Here is a 16,078-nt window from a genome sequence, read left to right on the forward strand (position 1 = left end):
TTGATGTGAAAGTGCAACATGTGATTTGAACTGCAGTGACATGAGTTTTTACTTTGCTGCGTGTTCGTGTTCTTTTAATTCACCTCCTGACTCCCCAAAGCCTCTCCACCACCGACAAGGCACAAGTCAGGAGTGTGATGGAATACTCTCCACTTGCCTGGATGAGTGCAGCTCCAACAACACTCAAGTAGCTCAACACCATCCAGGACAAAGCAGCCTGCTTGATCGGCATCCCATCCACCACCCTAAACATCCATTCCTTCCACCACCGGCGCACTGTGGCTGCAGTGTGTACCATCCACAGGATGCACTGCAGCAACTCGACAAGGATTCTTCGACAGCACCTCCCAAACCCGTGACCTCCACCACCTAAAAGGGCAGCAGGTGCATGGGAACACCTCACACACCATCCTGACTTGGACATATATCGCTGTTCCTTCATTGTTGCTGGATCAAAATCCTGGAACTCTCTACCTAATGGCACTGTGGGAGGACCTTCACCATACGGACTGCAACGGCTCAAGAAGAAAGCTCACCACCACCTTCTCCAGGGCAATTAGGAATGGGCAAAAAATGCCGGCTATGCCCATATCCCGAGAATGAATAATAATAATTTTTAAAATTGCTTTCCCAAAGTGTTTAATGGCCCCATTGACAGGCAGTGGGCAAGGTTACGGAATACTATCATTCTTGGTACCAAGATAACACATCCCTTTTTGTGCCTGAGTTGCTGCTGCTCTTCTCCCCATCACCAATGTACTTCGGTATATTGAGGAAATCATTTTCCAGTGGCTGCTCTGAGGCTTTAATCAACAGCCTGCAGAATATCCTTCTGGGAAGAATATGAAATAACTGAGGAGACAATATCAGAGAAAATACAGCTTTCAGCTGTTTGTGCTTCTGTCCATGGGGAAAATGGGTACTTGTGAATTTTCTGAAGCAGTTACAATGGAGCATTGATTATCTTGCAGAACAGAGAGAAGGCCCCTTGGATTTATCAAAATCGGTGCATTGATCGAGAGTCATGGCAACCCAAACTCAAGCTGGTCTCGTGGTCCCAGTCCACCTGATCTGATCTGAAACCACAACCAGATCTGAGCCAGGCTTGCAGGTCAGTGTGTGTAGAAGTTGCAAAAGCAAGGTGACCGAAAGCTTGGTCAAAGAGGTCAGGTTTTAAGGAGCGTCTTAAAGGAGGAGAGAGTGGTAGAGAGACGGAGCGGTTTAGGGAGGGAATTCCAGAGTTTGGGGCCTGGACAGCTGAAGGCACGGCCACCATTATGAACATCTATCTAATTTGATTCATAAACACAAGGGCCAGATGTTATTGAAGTAGCAAGAAGCATTTCTGTTATTCAGATGGCTTCCAATCAAAGGTATTTGGAGAGAGAACCCTACAGATGAAAGCTACAGAATAAACATTTCATTTTCTTTTGCAAATAGAGACTGTTTTTTAATCCTGTCATTAAATAATGGATGTAGATAAAGTACTTGCAATACCCACTGGTAAAATCAATTACTTTCAACTCCTTTTCAATAGTGCTTTCAAAGGGACCTGTTGTTGTCTAGCAGTATTCTTTAAACAATTAGGTAAAAATGTGCTCGCCATGAATAATTGCAAATGTGGGACACAGTTCTTGATAAAGTACTTTCATTAAATCCATAACAGAAGCAGTTTACTGTCTAATATGCGATAATTTATTTTTTTATGAAAAATTCGAGCACAGTAATCTTAAAGGAAAACTGTTTGTAAAATATCAGAAAAAGCAACGGTTTACTCAAAAATATAAGGATGGATTTTAACTCGTGGCGTGTTCGGGGCGGGGGCGGGGGGTATGGGGGGGTGCTGCAGGACGGGAGGAAAACCCCTGCGGAGAGTTCAGAGTGAGGCCAGGGGTCATTTTAGCTCCCAGGTCTAAATTAAATATTCCAGCACTGTCTCCCGCCCGAAACTGGTGGGAGCGAGGTCAGGGTCGGCTGCTGGGAGCAGAAATCAGGCTGGGGTCCCGAGGGAACGGTTCCCGGCTTGAGGTTAGAGCTGGGGAGAGAGGGGGCGCGCGGTGTTCCTTGGGGGAACTGGCGCTGAGAGGGAAAGGCAAGGCTGGGGAGGCATTCCTGCTCCTCCTGATCCACAAGGATTCCTCAGAAATGTCCTTCTTTTAAATTTACCTTGGCCTCTTTTGGCAATCCCGTTGTCTCCTGCCAGGTCTGGCTGTGGGGTTTGGGCGCGCTGTGCGGGCCTCCCGAGATCTTTAGTCAAAATGGAGTCGCAGTGCCATTGACATCGTTGGGTCGCGACCTTTGCCTGGGGCGGGCGGCCTTTCCAAGCCTGCTCTGTGGTCAGTTAAGATGGTGGGCGGGCGGGCCGGCGGTAATGTGTCGGGAACATGGCATGACCCTACCCCACCCCCTCCCCCCGCCCACACAGTTCCCACTGGGAAATCAACCCTATAATCTCGGTCAGGGAGTCCAGAGCAAGGGGGCATAACCTTAAAATTAGAGCTGGGCCATTCAGGGGTGATGTCAGGAAGCACTTCTTCACACAAAGGGTAGTGGAAATCTGGAACTCTCTCCCCCCAAAAAGCTGTTGAGGCTGGGGGGTCAATTGAAAATTTTAAAATTGAGATTGATTTTTTTTGTTAAGCGAGGGTATTAAGGGTTTAGGATCCAAGGCAGGTAAATGGAGTTAAGATGCAGATCAGCCATGATCTAGATGAACGACAGAACAGGCTCGAGGGGGTGAATGGCCTACTCCTGTTCCTAAGGACTCTGGAGCAAATGCCACTGAGTTGTGGAGGAACAGAATTCCTAATGTTTGCATTTTACTCACCACTTGGGATATCTCTCCTTTCCTTTCCTGCTGTGTTTGTATCCTGTAAGCATCTTTTGATTTACAGTTGTACCTAATTCAGCACAGGATATTAGCTTATAAACAAAATAGACATTAATCATTTTGTTAGAAGATGATAATCTATGGAAAGTAAATTCTAGCTCAGTCTCAGAGTGCAGGCCAGACACTAGAACACCATCCTACCTGGAATTAACAGCAAGAACAGGATTTGACACCCCCTGTGCAAAAAGTATGTACTGTTTGAAGTCTGAATTTTTGCACAGTGTAGCAAAACATGGGCCGGAACATTCAGGGAAGAATTGTGTTTATGAGTGACTTATTGAAGGACATCGTTAAAAGAGTAGAGTTTCCAAGTTTTTATTAATTAACTTCTCCCCTCTCTCAGGTCCCAATTTTTTCACAGTTCAGGAGGTGAGCAGGCAAATTGCTCCTGAATCTCTGCCAAACGGGAATGACCTAGGATGACTCACTATCCTGTGCACCCTCCATCCTTGTGGCCTCCACTCAAATCAGCAGCATGGTTGATCCTAAAAACTAGCTGTGTAGAGAATCATGCAGATTTCTCTTTAGCACTGAAGGGCTTCAAAAATGTTCAGTGTCCTATAGTGCAGTTGGTATGAAAAGCATTAAGACAACTCCTGATTCCTAGGTTAACAGCTGGGTCATTTTCCATGATGAATACTCTTTAGCTGTCCACGTTAGACCTGCAACACTGGGTACAAGGTCCTCAGGCACAGGCACGATGGGCCGAATGGCTTCCTTTGTGCTGTATCATTCTATGATTCAACGATTCTATGACTTTTCTTTGAAGTAAATGATTGTAAAATACTTCAGTTCTTGGACCCTCCTAAAAATGTGCATGATTTAAATGTTGACATAAGTCACAATACTTCTGCGTAGTCTAATTTTCCTAGAACGTAGCTAATAACTATATGGAACTGTATTTGCAAAGTGAACATTAAAGATATTTGTAAAGGTGAGTTCTAAAGCCACAAGGGTAAATGAACATTCGGAATTAAAGAATATTCACCTCTCATCCTTGTTTTCAAAACCCTCCATGGCCTCACCCCTCTCTATCTCTGTGACCTCCTCTAGCCCTATGGCCCTCAGAGATCTCTGCGCTCCTCCAATCCTGGCCTCTTGCATGTCCCTGATTTTCATCGCTCCACCATTGGCGGCCGTGCCTTTGGCTGTCTAGCCCCTAAGCTCTGGAATTCCCTCCCTAAACATCTGCGCCTCTCTACCTCGCTCTCTTCTCCTTTAAGATGCTCCTTCAAACCTACCTTTTTCACTTTTTAACTTTGTTTGATAACGCTCCTGTGATGCGCATTGGGATTTATTACCACGTTCAAGGCACTTTATGTGTTGTTGTGATGTTCCCAAATTCTCTGCCTCATTCCAACTGGGTGGAAATTTGGTGCTTGAATGAAAGTTCTATCAATTCATATCATGCAGCCCCTGTTAAACTGGTCAGACAAAAAACTGAGGGGGAATTTTACCTCCCGGGCAGGGGTCTGGTGGAACATGCAGGCCTCCTACCCGGGGCTGCCGTGGGGGGTCCAATCCATTCTAACGACCCGGCCTCATAAATATCCAGCCGGCCAGCTGCCGGCCTGAAACGGGTGTGCAGAGGTAGTTCGCCAGTTTTGGGCCGTTGAAAATTGGGTGGCCTGGAGGCAAGTCGTGGGGGTGAAGTGGGATGGATGGAGTATTTGGGTGGGTTTCAAAGGTGGGAATGAAGTGGCGGTGGGGGGGAGCCGGAGGTGGCAGCGAGTCAATCTTTGTTTGTGAGGCACGGTGGAGCACTCCTGCTCTTCCAGGCCTCACAGGGATAAGGTTCATGCTTACCTTATATCTGCCGAGTTTTTTTTTCGTTCATGCGATGTGGGCGTCACTGGCAAGGCCAGCAATTATTATCCATCCCTAATTTCCCTTGAGAAGGTGGTGGTGAGCCGCCTTCTTGAACCGCTGCAGTCCGTGTGGTGAAGGTTCTCCCACAGTGCTGTTAGGTAGGGAGTTCCAGGATTTTGACCCAGTGACGATGAAAGAACGGCGATATATTTCCAAGTCGGGATGGTGTGTGACTTGGAGGGGAACGTGCAGGTGGTGTTGTTCCCATGCGCTTGCTGCCCTTGTCCTTCTAGGTGGTAGAAGTAGCGGGTTTGGGAGGTGCTGTCGAAGAAGCCTTGGCGAGTTGCTGCAGTGCATCCTGTAGATGGTACACAGCAGCCACGTGCGCCGATGGTGAAGGGAGTAAATGTTTAGGGTGGTGGATGGGGTGCCAATCAAGCGGGCTGCTTTGTCCTGGATGGTGTCGAGCTTCTTGAGTGTTGTTGGAGCTGCACTCATCCAGGCAAGTGGAGAGTATTCCATCACACTCCTGACTTGTACCTTGTAGATGGTGGAAAGACTTTGGGGAGTCAGGAGGTGAGTCACTTGCCACAGAATACCCAGCCTCGGACCTGCTCTTGTAGCCACAGTATTTATGTGGCTGGTCCAGTTAAGTTTCTGGTCAATGGTGACCCCCAGGATGTTGATGGTGGGGGATTCGGTGATGGTAATGCCGTTGAATGTCAAGGGGAGGTGGTTAGACTCTCTCTTGTTGGAGATGGTCATTGCCTGGCACTTGACTGGCACGAATGTTACTTGCCACTTATGAGCCCAAGCCTGGATGTTGTCCAGGTCTTGCTGCATGCGGGCTCGGACTGCTGCATTATTTGAGGGGTTGCGAATGGAACTGAACACTGTGCAATCATCCGCTGGGTGTTGAGGAGAGTGTCTGCGGTGGGCGCCCCCCTCAGTCGATAGTTAAAGTATCATCTGGGGGTGAAGAGGGGGTCCGATCGAAGTGACAGGACCTTGATTTGCAGATGTTAATGGGGCTCCAGCCTGAATCAGGCAAGTGCATCAGACACCCAAGAAAACAGCAGCATTTAAATGCCCATGGAGTGAGAAACGAGCATTAAATAGATTTCAACTCCCGTCCCTCCCGGTTTCCGCCGGGCCAGGGGGGGGTTATTAAAATTCCCCTTCCATTCTCCATAAGGTCGCAGAATCAGTCATTAGGGGGGACATTCAGATTATTTTTCAATTATCCACCTGAATCCAGTGTATTCACCTCCCTGTCTGATTCTATTACCTGAACTCTCAACTAGTGAGGCTTTTTTGAAAACGTGTCTTTGTAAATGTACTTTGAGCATTCTAGTTTCTTAGAATGTGCCCAAAACAGATATTTATTTATTTTTATTCGTTCATGGGATGTGGGCGTCGCTGGCGAGGCCAGCATTTATTGCCCATTATTCCCATTGTTTTCTTGAATAGTCAACACTAAGATTTTGTTCAAATTATTGGTCAAATCTCAGGGTTGTGCAGATAATCCCCTCGGTAGACAAGTTAATAACTGTAGACTGACCCAACCTTTAGGATATCCATTTCCCAGTGTTGTGATTTGCTCAAGGGTCCGTACATGAGATTAGCTAATAATTGTCTGTCAACCTTCAGTCTAAATAATCACAACACATTGGACCAGCCGCAGACAGAGTTAGGCTTCAGGTCAATGCCTTGGCCTTAGATGCAGTGAGAAGACGTCAAGCGTGTAGAATGGAAATACACTGCCTTCAGATACAGGGCTAAACCCTCAACCATAGTCGGAGAAAAATTGATCAAAATGCACTTTCTGCTTCATACAAAGTTCCCCATATCAGATTTAATAGTAACATAGATTTAACAGTGGTCTAGAATGAGTACTATGCCATATCTTAATCCCTATTGACAACTGATAGTTCAGTTACAGGTGCAGATCATTTGGAGTCCTTTCAACGAATAAAAACAATTAGGACGGGCTTATTTTATACCATTTGCTTCCACAATTTTCAACTTTGGTCCCAGGAGTCTGCACTTGAAATTCCTGTATTGATGTTTCAGTATTTTAGTGCTCGAGTACATCAATCTTCTGTATAACCTGCTTCCTTCTTGGAGTAACAACTTATAGCCTTGCCATTGTCGTAAACTGCCCAAATGCTAAGGCTTGCGTTAAACTCAGAACACATGTGGACTACTGATGACTTAAACTCTTTGAACTCACCTCTTCCTCCTCTATCTATATTTTCTCACCGTTCAGAGCAAATCAATACTCTGAAAGGCAGTTCTGGGTACACAGGCTATTCTGCGTCAGAAATGTTTCAAAGGAATGGCGTATTCACCATTACAACCATTCAGTAGCTGTGCGAACAGACAGCCATCATTTTACTGCAAACTGGCAGTCCCCACTTCTTCAGTGAACTCCACCTTACCTGAGATTATTCTGCTTTGTTGAATCTTTCGTTATATTTAATGAAATACATTTCATGAAAGATTTAAGGAGCCAAGGCCAGCGCGGGCTCAGAAAATGTAAAATTTCTTCTGGCATGGAGTGAGGAGTTCAGCACTGCTTGCTCTGAGGTTGACCTAGCCCGTCCCATGACCCACACACAGTGCTGGCGAGGGAGCTCTCCTCGTGCACACCATGGGAGAATCAACCTTATTAAATGGACAGACACTGATTTCCTGTTTGGAGTAAGTCCTGCAATTGTCCTCCAGCTGTTCACCCCTAATACTGCCAAACGTGACAAAATTAGCAGCTTGAGCCCGTTCCGATTTTTGTCGTCTCTGGTAACTTATATGGCTCAAGGACTCATGGAATCGATTCAGTCAAGAGCACTGGTGTGAGCAAATAATCAGAGGAAGTAGAACTGGTTGCCTTGGACAGGTTTAAAGCTGCTTTTACCTTGGTCTTGGTTTAATGTGGAGACTGATTTCCATGACTGGCTCCTGGCATTTGCTGAACTCTGCTCTTTGATCTCAAAAGCAGACTCAAAGGCCCAGTTTTTCATAGGATTATAAGTCTAATGTTGGAATAAGGGAGCTGGATTTAGTGGTTTAAATATTGGGGAGCTGGCTCACAGAGGCTGCTGTCAGAATCCAAATAAAAACAAGGCCAATATAAGAGCAGCTGGCGAGGCCAGCATTTATTGCCCATTATTCCCATTGTTTTCCAAGGTAATATAGTTTATACACAAGTAATCACCCTTCAGGTTCAAACCTGAATGACGTTTAATATAATACTTTTTTGAAAGTGCTTCACTTATAGTGACTTGCTTTGATGTGTACTCATTGCTGCTTTGAAGCAAACATTTGAATACTGTTTTTGACATTGATTGCCAGTTTGCATTCTCATTTGGTGTCTGTACTACTAGATGGCAAGTTACTCGAGTGTTGTGTTTAGTGACACCCATATACTGACAGTTTTCCCATCTGTGAAGCTTCACGACATCTCATACTTCCTCCTTCCTGGCTCAGCATGGATACTGGCTTTAGATACAAGCCAGCTGCAACCTCCAGCAAGCATAACACCGAGTACCGCTACACTGGAGTTATTTTTCACAACAAAACGTTAGTTTGTATTGCTTTCCCGATTGTTGCATCTTTCAAACATTAATGTAATTTTCACAAGAGTCCACAGCCTGGAAAATCTCCCCTGATGTTCCCTCTGATGGTCCCATTTCTGGTTATCATTCACATCACTCAAACAGTGTATCCCTGGCCTTTGCAAACACACCAATATTGCCATACCAAAATCATCTTCTGGGAACTAAGCATGCCGGAGTCAAGCGACCATCTTAGATCATAACCACACCTGGCTTTACATTCATACAGCACTTAATTCATTCTTAGGCTTCAGGCACCACTAGCAAGGCCAGCATTTATTGCCCATTCCTAAATGCTCTGAAAACGGAGTTGCTTGCTATGCCACCTCAAAGGGCAGTTAAGAGTCAACCATGTTGATGTGGGACTGGAGTCACATATAAGCCAGACCAGGTAAGGATGTCAGGTTTCCTTCCCGAAAGGACATTAGTGAACCAGGTGGGTTTTTACGATAATCCGACAGCTTCATGGTCACTTTTATTGATACCAGATTTTTTTTTCAACTTCTTTGTTGAGATTTGAATTCAGGCCTCTGCCTTACCAGTTCAGTAACATAACCACTACACTACCATACCGTTTATACACAAAGCTAGCTCTGCTCTAATGACCAGTGACAACACCATTCAATTTCTCCCACTGTGAACCGGTAAAATTAATTTTAAAAATGGTGGGAGAGCAGCGCGGTGAGATGCAAACCTGACTGTGGCCGATTTTCCAGCTCATGGGTAATTTGCAATTCTCAGATGGACCGGAGAAACCGGAGATTGGCCAGGGCAGATCTTCAGACCTGCTGTAGTGTAGAGTGACCGATGGTTTCTTGTGCTAAAACATAATTATGTTGAGAATTCTGTATTTGATTGCGATGGCTCCTTGGGCAATTAAATTTTAAAGAGCGATTCCAAATCATTGCGTCGTGCTCTTTTGAAGTTATAAAATAAAAGCATTTTTTGTGGGTCCTTTGAGAACTCCTGAGCATGTGATAAGGCTCAATGTAAGTTTTATCTCTCTTTCATCTCTTGGTAATTTGAAGACTCCAATTATGACCTCTTGCGCATCGCCGATTTTAATCGCTCCACCATTGGCGGCCGTGCCTTCAAGTGTCTAGGCCCTAAGCTCTGGAATTCCCTCCCTAAACGTCTCTGCCTTTGTTGTTGTTGTTGTTGTTGTTGTTGTTGTTGTTGTTGTTTCAGAGAAAGTTAATCTCGAAATTATGTGAACTGATCAAAATTTGAGTGAACCGAGGCTTGAGTTACACTGAGATTTGAATTTGTGCCTGTCTTTAACTGATGATTCAAGTTTCAAAGCATGTATTTTTTCTCTTCAATTTTAAATGAAAATACACACAAGCTCTTACAATATCTCACACTGAAACAAACCAGCTGCAAGGTCAACACTAAACACTGATACCAAACAAAGATTTCATGCCTCTTACTAGACACCAACCACAACTCACCTCTTCAAAGGTGTCGGCAAAGCTGGCTCTAAAGCTGCAGCATCCAACATTCTTCGAAGAAGGAATCAAAGTCAAACATCTGCAACTTTAGACAGTTCTCTTTCCAGCTGTGCATGTGAAAATTCATGGTACCCACGGGCTGCGACTCCATGGCTGACCGCGCTGGAGTTTGTGGGGTCAATGGAAGGGCACCTCATTTGCTTGGGCTGTGCCAGTTGGATGCATCTTTGGCACTCTCCTGCCCCGTGTGGATAAAATCTTGGCCAACAGTCCACCTGGGGGTGCCCAGGGCTCACCTCCCCACCACACCAATCGACCCCTAAGCAAGGAAGCTAATAAAAAAAATTGTCGTCTTTGGGAGTCCAGACTGCGAACCAAGCCTGGATCCCATTGGTGGGGCCCAGCTGCTCCCTTGCAGAGGGCAGTATGCCTCAACTCAATGGGTGTACTGGCCGTAACTGAAATTCCGGGTTCCCATTGTAGGTCCAAGAGCAGGAACTCCCAGCCCATCATTTACCTTGTATGGCGTGGATGGATGTTCTGCCCCTTACAAGTCAAATTTAAAACTGGCAGAAATGGGGGAGACCCCATGTAACTGGTTCTCCACCCATTTCCTCCATGTAACTGACTCTCTCCCCCATTTTCCCCATGTAACTGACTTTCTCCCCATTTTCCCCATGTAACTGACTCTCTCCCCATTTTCCCCATGTAACTGACTCTCTCCCCATTTCCCCCATGTAACTGACTCTCTCCCCCATTTCCCCCATGTAACTGACTCTCTCCCCCATTTCTCCCATTTAACTGACTCTCTCCCCACTTCCCCCATTTAATTGGCTTTCTCCCCTTTACCCCCATGTAACTGACTCTCCCCCGTTTCCCCCATGTAACATACTCTCCCCCCAATGCCCCCATGTAACTGGCTCTCCCCCATTTCCCCATGTAACTCACTCTGTCCCCATTTCCCCCATGTAACAGACTGTCCCCCCGTTTCCCCCATGTAACTGACTCTCTACCCATTTTCCCCATGTAACTGACTCTCTCCCCTTTTCCCCCATTTAACTGACTCTCTCCCCATTTCCCCCATGTAATGGCTCTCTCTCGATTCCCCCATGTAACTTACTCTGCCCCAATTTCCCCCATTTAACTGACTCTCTCCCTATTTTCCCCATGTAACTGACTCTCTCCCCATTTTCCCCATGTAACTGACTCTCTCCCCATTTTCCCCATGTAACTGACTCTCTCCCCATTTCCCCCATGTAACTGACTCTCTCCCCCATTTCCCCCATGTAACTGACTCTCTCCCCTTTTCCCCCATTTAACTGACTCTCTCCCCATTTCCCCCATGTAATGGCTCTCTCTCGATTCCCCCATGTAACTTACTCTGCCCCAATTTCCCCCATTTAACTGACTCTCTCCCTATTTTCCCCATATAACTGACTCTCTCCCCATTTCTCCGTGTAACTGGCTCTCCCCCCATTTTCCCCCATGTAATTGGCTCTGTCCCCATTTCCCCCATGTAACTGACTCTCCCCCGCTTCGCCCAAGTAACTGACTCTGTCCCCATTTCCCCCATGTAATTGACTCTCCCCCCGTTTCCACCATGTAACTGACTCTCTCCCATTTTCCCCCATGTAATTGGCTCTCTCCCCATTTCCCCCATGTAACTGGCTTTCTCCCCATTTTCCCCCATGTAATTGGCTCTCTCCCCATTTCCCCCATGTAACTGGCTTTCTCCCCATTTCCCCCATGTAACTGACTATCCCCCCATTTTCCCCATGTAGCTGACTCTCTCCCCATTTCCCCCATGTAACTGACTCTCTCCCCCATTTCCCCCATGTAACTGACTCTCTCCCCCATTTCCCCCATGTAACTGACTCTCTCCCCACTTCCCCCATTTAATTGGCTTTCTCCCCTTTTCCCCCATGTAACTGGCTCTGTCCCCATTTCCCCCAAGTAACTGGCTCTGTCCCCATTTCCCCCACGTAACTTACTCTGTCCCCATTTCCCACATGTAACTGACTCTCTCCCTATTTCCCCCATGTAACTGGCTCTTCCCCCATTTCCCACATGTAACTGACTCTCCCCCCATTTCCCCATGTAACTGACTCTCTCCCCATTTTCCCCATGTAACTGACTCTCTCCCCATTTCCCCCATATAACTGACTCTCTCCCCATTTCCCCCATGTAACTGACTCTCCCCCCATTTCCCCATGTAACTGACTCTCTCCCCATTTCCCCCATGTAACTGACTCTCTCCCCATTTCCCCCATGTAACTGACTCTCCCCCCATTTCCCCATGTAACTGACTCTCTCCCCATTTCCCCCATGTAACTGACTCTCTCCCCATTTCCCCCATGTCACTGACTGTCCCCCCCTTTCCCCCATATAACTGACTCTGTCCCCATTTCCCCCATGTAACTGACTCTCTCCCCCTGTTTCCCCCATGTAACTGGCTCTCTCCCTATTTCCCCCATGTAACTGGCTCTCTCCCTATTTCCCCCATGTAACTGGCTCTCTCCCTATTTCCCCCATGTAACTGACTCTCTCCCCATTTCCCCCATGTAACTGACTGTCCCCCCGTTTCCCCCATATAACTGACTCTGTCCCCATTTCCCCCATGTAATTGACTGTCCCCCCGTTTCCCCCATATAACTGACTCTCTCCTCTTTTCCCCCATATAACTGACTCTCTCCCTATTTTCCCCATGTAACTGACTCTCTCCCCATTTCCCCCATCGAACTTACTCTCTCCCCATTTCCCCCATGGAACTGACTCTCTCCCTATTTCCCCCATGTAACTGGCTCTTCCCCCATTTCCCCCCATGTAACTGACTCTGTCCCCATTTCCCCCATGTAACTGACTCTCTCCCCTGTTTCCCCCATGTAACTGACTCTCTCCCCCTGTTTCCCCCATGTGACTGGCTCTCTCCCTATTTTCCCCATGTAACTGGCTTTCTCCCCATTTCCCCCATGTAACCAGCCCTCTCCCCATTTCCCCCATGTAACTGGCTCTCTCCCCATTTTCCCCATATAACTGGATTTCCCTCAGTTCAGCTGGTCGCCTATCAGCTGAGAGACCGGTGGAACCCGTTTGGAATATTAGCGCCATGGTGACCAAAATATATGCAGTCAAACCTCAACATCTGTTATCAATCACTAAAGTCCACACAGTCCTTTCCTGCTATAGCATCTATTTTCTGATCAATGCCATCACTTCAATTCAGTGGTAGATTTCATAAATTAGAGTTCCCAGCGCAGAGTTTCGTGTGACAGGATTGTGCATCTAGAATTCCATCAATATTGGACGGAAAATCCATCTGACCTCCACACCCAAATTCTTGATATGTGTTCCCATTCTGCAAAGCTCTGCATCAAGAACTATAATTCATAAGATCTACCCCTCTGTCCCTTATACACAGCAGTTGGAATCTTGAGCTTACCACCAGTAACTGAACTTGGATGTTGGAACATGCAATAAGCCATGGAAAGGCCATAGGCTTCGCTCTTGGCCTCCAGCATTGGGCTCCAGATTTTCTGCACTCTCACCAATCTCTAAGGTTAGTTCCAAGAGATAATTTGAATTAAATGCTTTCAAATTAATGCTGAATTTTCTCAGTGAAAATTTTGTGTGAGCGTTTATTTCTAGGAAATCCATCCTTCTAATTAAGAGTTGAACTGGCTCTTAATCCATCTGATGTAAACATTAGCTCAGGTATTAGTAGGAAATGGAACCTAAAATATTCCATATGTGTTACAGCATAAAAAATACCTCTGCCATTAACTTTTCACTTTCTCAAACACTAATAGGACAATATACTCATTCATTTACAACCATTAAGACTATTTTTGGTAGTGATTTGATTAACTGCTTATTATGAGAAGAGAAGGAGGGTAAAGAGGTTAATCTGAAATTATAACAAATGAAAATGTTGGACTAAAAACGTTGATTTGAGCATTATTTGATCAAATCGGAGGTAATTTAATGATATTTTATGTTGTGAATGTTGTACATTTGGAAATATTTTGATCTTAATCTTCAGTGAGCTTTATTCTGCACTGAGCGATGTTTGAGAACATTACAGTCTTATCTGTAAAAAATTAGTATGTGTATCTATTACTGAACCTGTGAATTACTTATGTTCAGTCGTTTCCTAATTAGAGGGCAGATGACAAGGGCAAGCTTTTTGTATAATGTGAATATCTTGTCAATACCTGTTCCATTTTCAAATTAGTGTTATTGCCTCCATCTCCGCAAAATCACCACTAACTGAATTGTCATGACCGCTATGTGTTCAGTATGAAGAATAAAACTAAGACTGACGGCTAACACAGCCCGTAGAGGTTGTACAGGGAATGCCTGCATTATGAAGACATCTTTCGCTAATGATTTCTCCATCATAGAAGAGCTTGCTACACAAAGAAACTACGAGGTTACAACTAATGATATTTCTTTTTCATTTGTAGAATCAGAACTTCTGTGGCCAACTTGCTGTGTGGCTATTTTATATATGCCCAGAAATACACAGTATTGTAGATTATATATTTCACCAGGTTGTGTCCTGTTATATTTTATTGTAGTAGTCAAACAAAATAGTCATAAAATTCAGTCGTTTTTAAAAGATTCACATCACCATTTAATCGGAGATTTATCAGTCATTTCCACTGAGGATTTTGTTTTTTAAACTTCCAAATATTCTCATGGGAATTCAGAGTAAAACTTGATCCACTAACCAATTTAAAAACCATTTTTGTAATGTTTTTCAAATGAACACAATCCCCTGGGCTGGGTAATGGAGGGGAGATTCAGTTACTCATTCAGTTTGGGCTTTACAATTGTATGCTCATCACAAGATGACACGAATGATTTGGATGAAGAAAGCCTTTCAGGTCACTCGACTTTATCCATCCCAAATATCAACTCTCCCATCTTCCCATTACATTATCCAGCTGTTCCTTAAATGAGTCCAGAATCCTGGCCTTAACCTCCATTCATGGCAACAATTCCAGCTGTTGATCACCTTATGTGTAAAGAAATATGTCCTGGCATCTGTCTTAAACTTGCCCTTTCATGAACCTGTGCCCTCGAATTGCTGCCCTGGTATATCTGAACATATCATTCTGGGTTAGTTTTTCTATCCTATTAAGTATCTTATATCCCTCTATAAAGTTGCCTTTGAGATTTTTCTTTTTAAGGTTGAAGAGCCCTGGATTATCCAGTGATCCCTCATAGCCTTTGGTTTGAACACCAACAATCAGATTTGTTGCTGTCTTCTGCAGCATCTCTAGGACCTGAATGATTCCTTCTGATCATCAAACTCCAATGCCAAAATAAACCTTGACCATTCCTTTCCCCACCCTTTGTTGTTGTATAAAAAGTTTTTTTAAATTAGTTCATGGGATGTGGGCGTCGCTGGCGAGGCCGGCATTTATTGCCCATCCCTAATTCATAGAATCATAGAATCATAGAAGTTACAACATGGAAACAGGCCCTTCGGCCCAACATGTCCATGTCGCCCAGTTTATACCACTAAGCTAGTCCCAATTGCCTGCACTTGGCCCATATCCCTCTATACCCATCTTACCCATGTAACTGTCCAAATGCTTTTTAAAAGACAAAATTGTACCCGCCTCTACTACTGCCTCTGGCAGCTCGTTCCAGACACTCACCACCCTTTGAGTGAAAAAAATTGCCCCTCTGGACCCTTTTGTATCTCTCCCCTCTCACCTTAAATCTATGCCCCCTCGTTATAGACTCCCCTACCTTTGGGAAAAGATTTTGACTATCGACCTTATCTATGCCCCTCATTATTTTATAGACTTCGATAAGATCACCCCTTAACCTCCTGCTCTCCAGGGAAAAAAGTCCCAGTCTGTCTAACCTCTCCCTGTAAGTCAAACCATCAAGTCCCGGTAGCATCCTAGTAAATCTTTTCTGCACTCTTTCTAGTTTAATAATATCCTTTCTATAATAGGGTGACCAGAACTGTACACAGTACTCCAAGTGTGCCCTCACCAATGCCCTGTACAACTTCAACAAGACATCCCAACTCCTGCATTCAATGTTCTGACCAATGAAACCAAGCATGCTGAATGCCTTCTTCACTACCCTATCCACTTGTGACTCCACTTTCAAGGAGCTATGAATCTGTACTCCCAGATCTCTTTGTTCTATAACTCTCCCCAACGCCCTACCATTAACGGAGTAGGTCCTGGCCCGATTCGATCTACCAAAATGCATCATCTCACATTTATCTAAATTAAACTCCATCTGCCATTCATCGGCCCACTGGCCCAATTTATCAAGATCCCGTTGCA

Source organism: Heptranchias perlo, chromosome 2 (genome assembly GCF_035084215.1).
Source record: "Heptranchias perlo isolate sHepPer1 chromosome 2, sHepPer1.hap1, whole genome shotgun sequence".
NCBI classification, from domain to species: Eukaryota; Metazoa; Chordata; class Chondrichthyes; order Hexanchiformes; family Hexanchidae; genus Heptranchias; species Heptranchias perlo.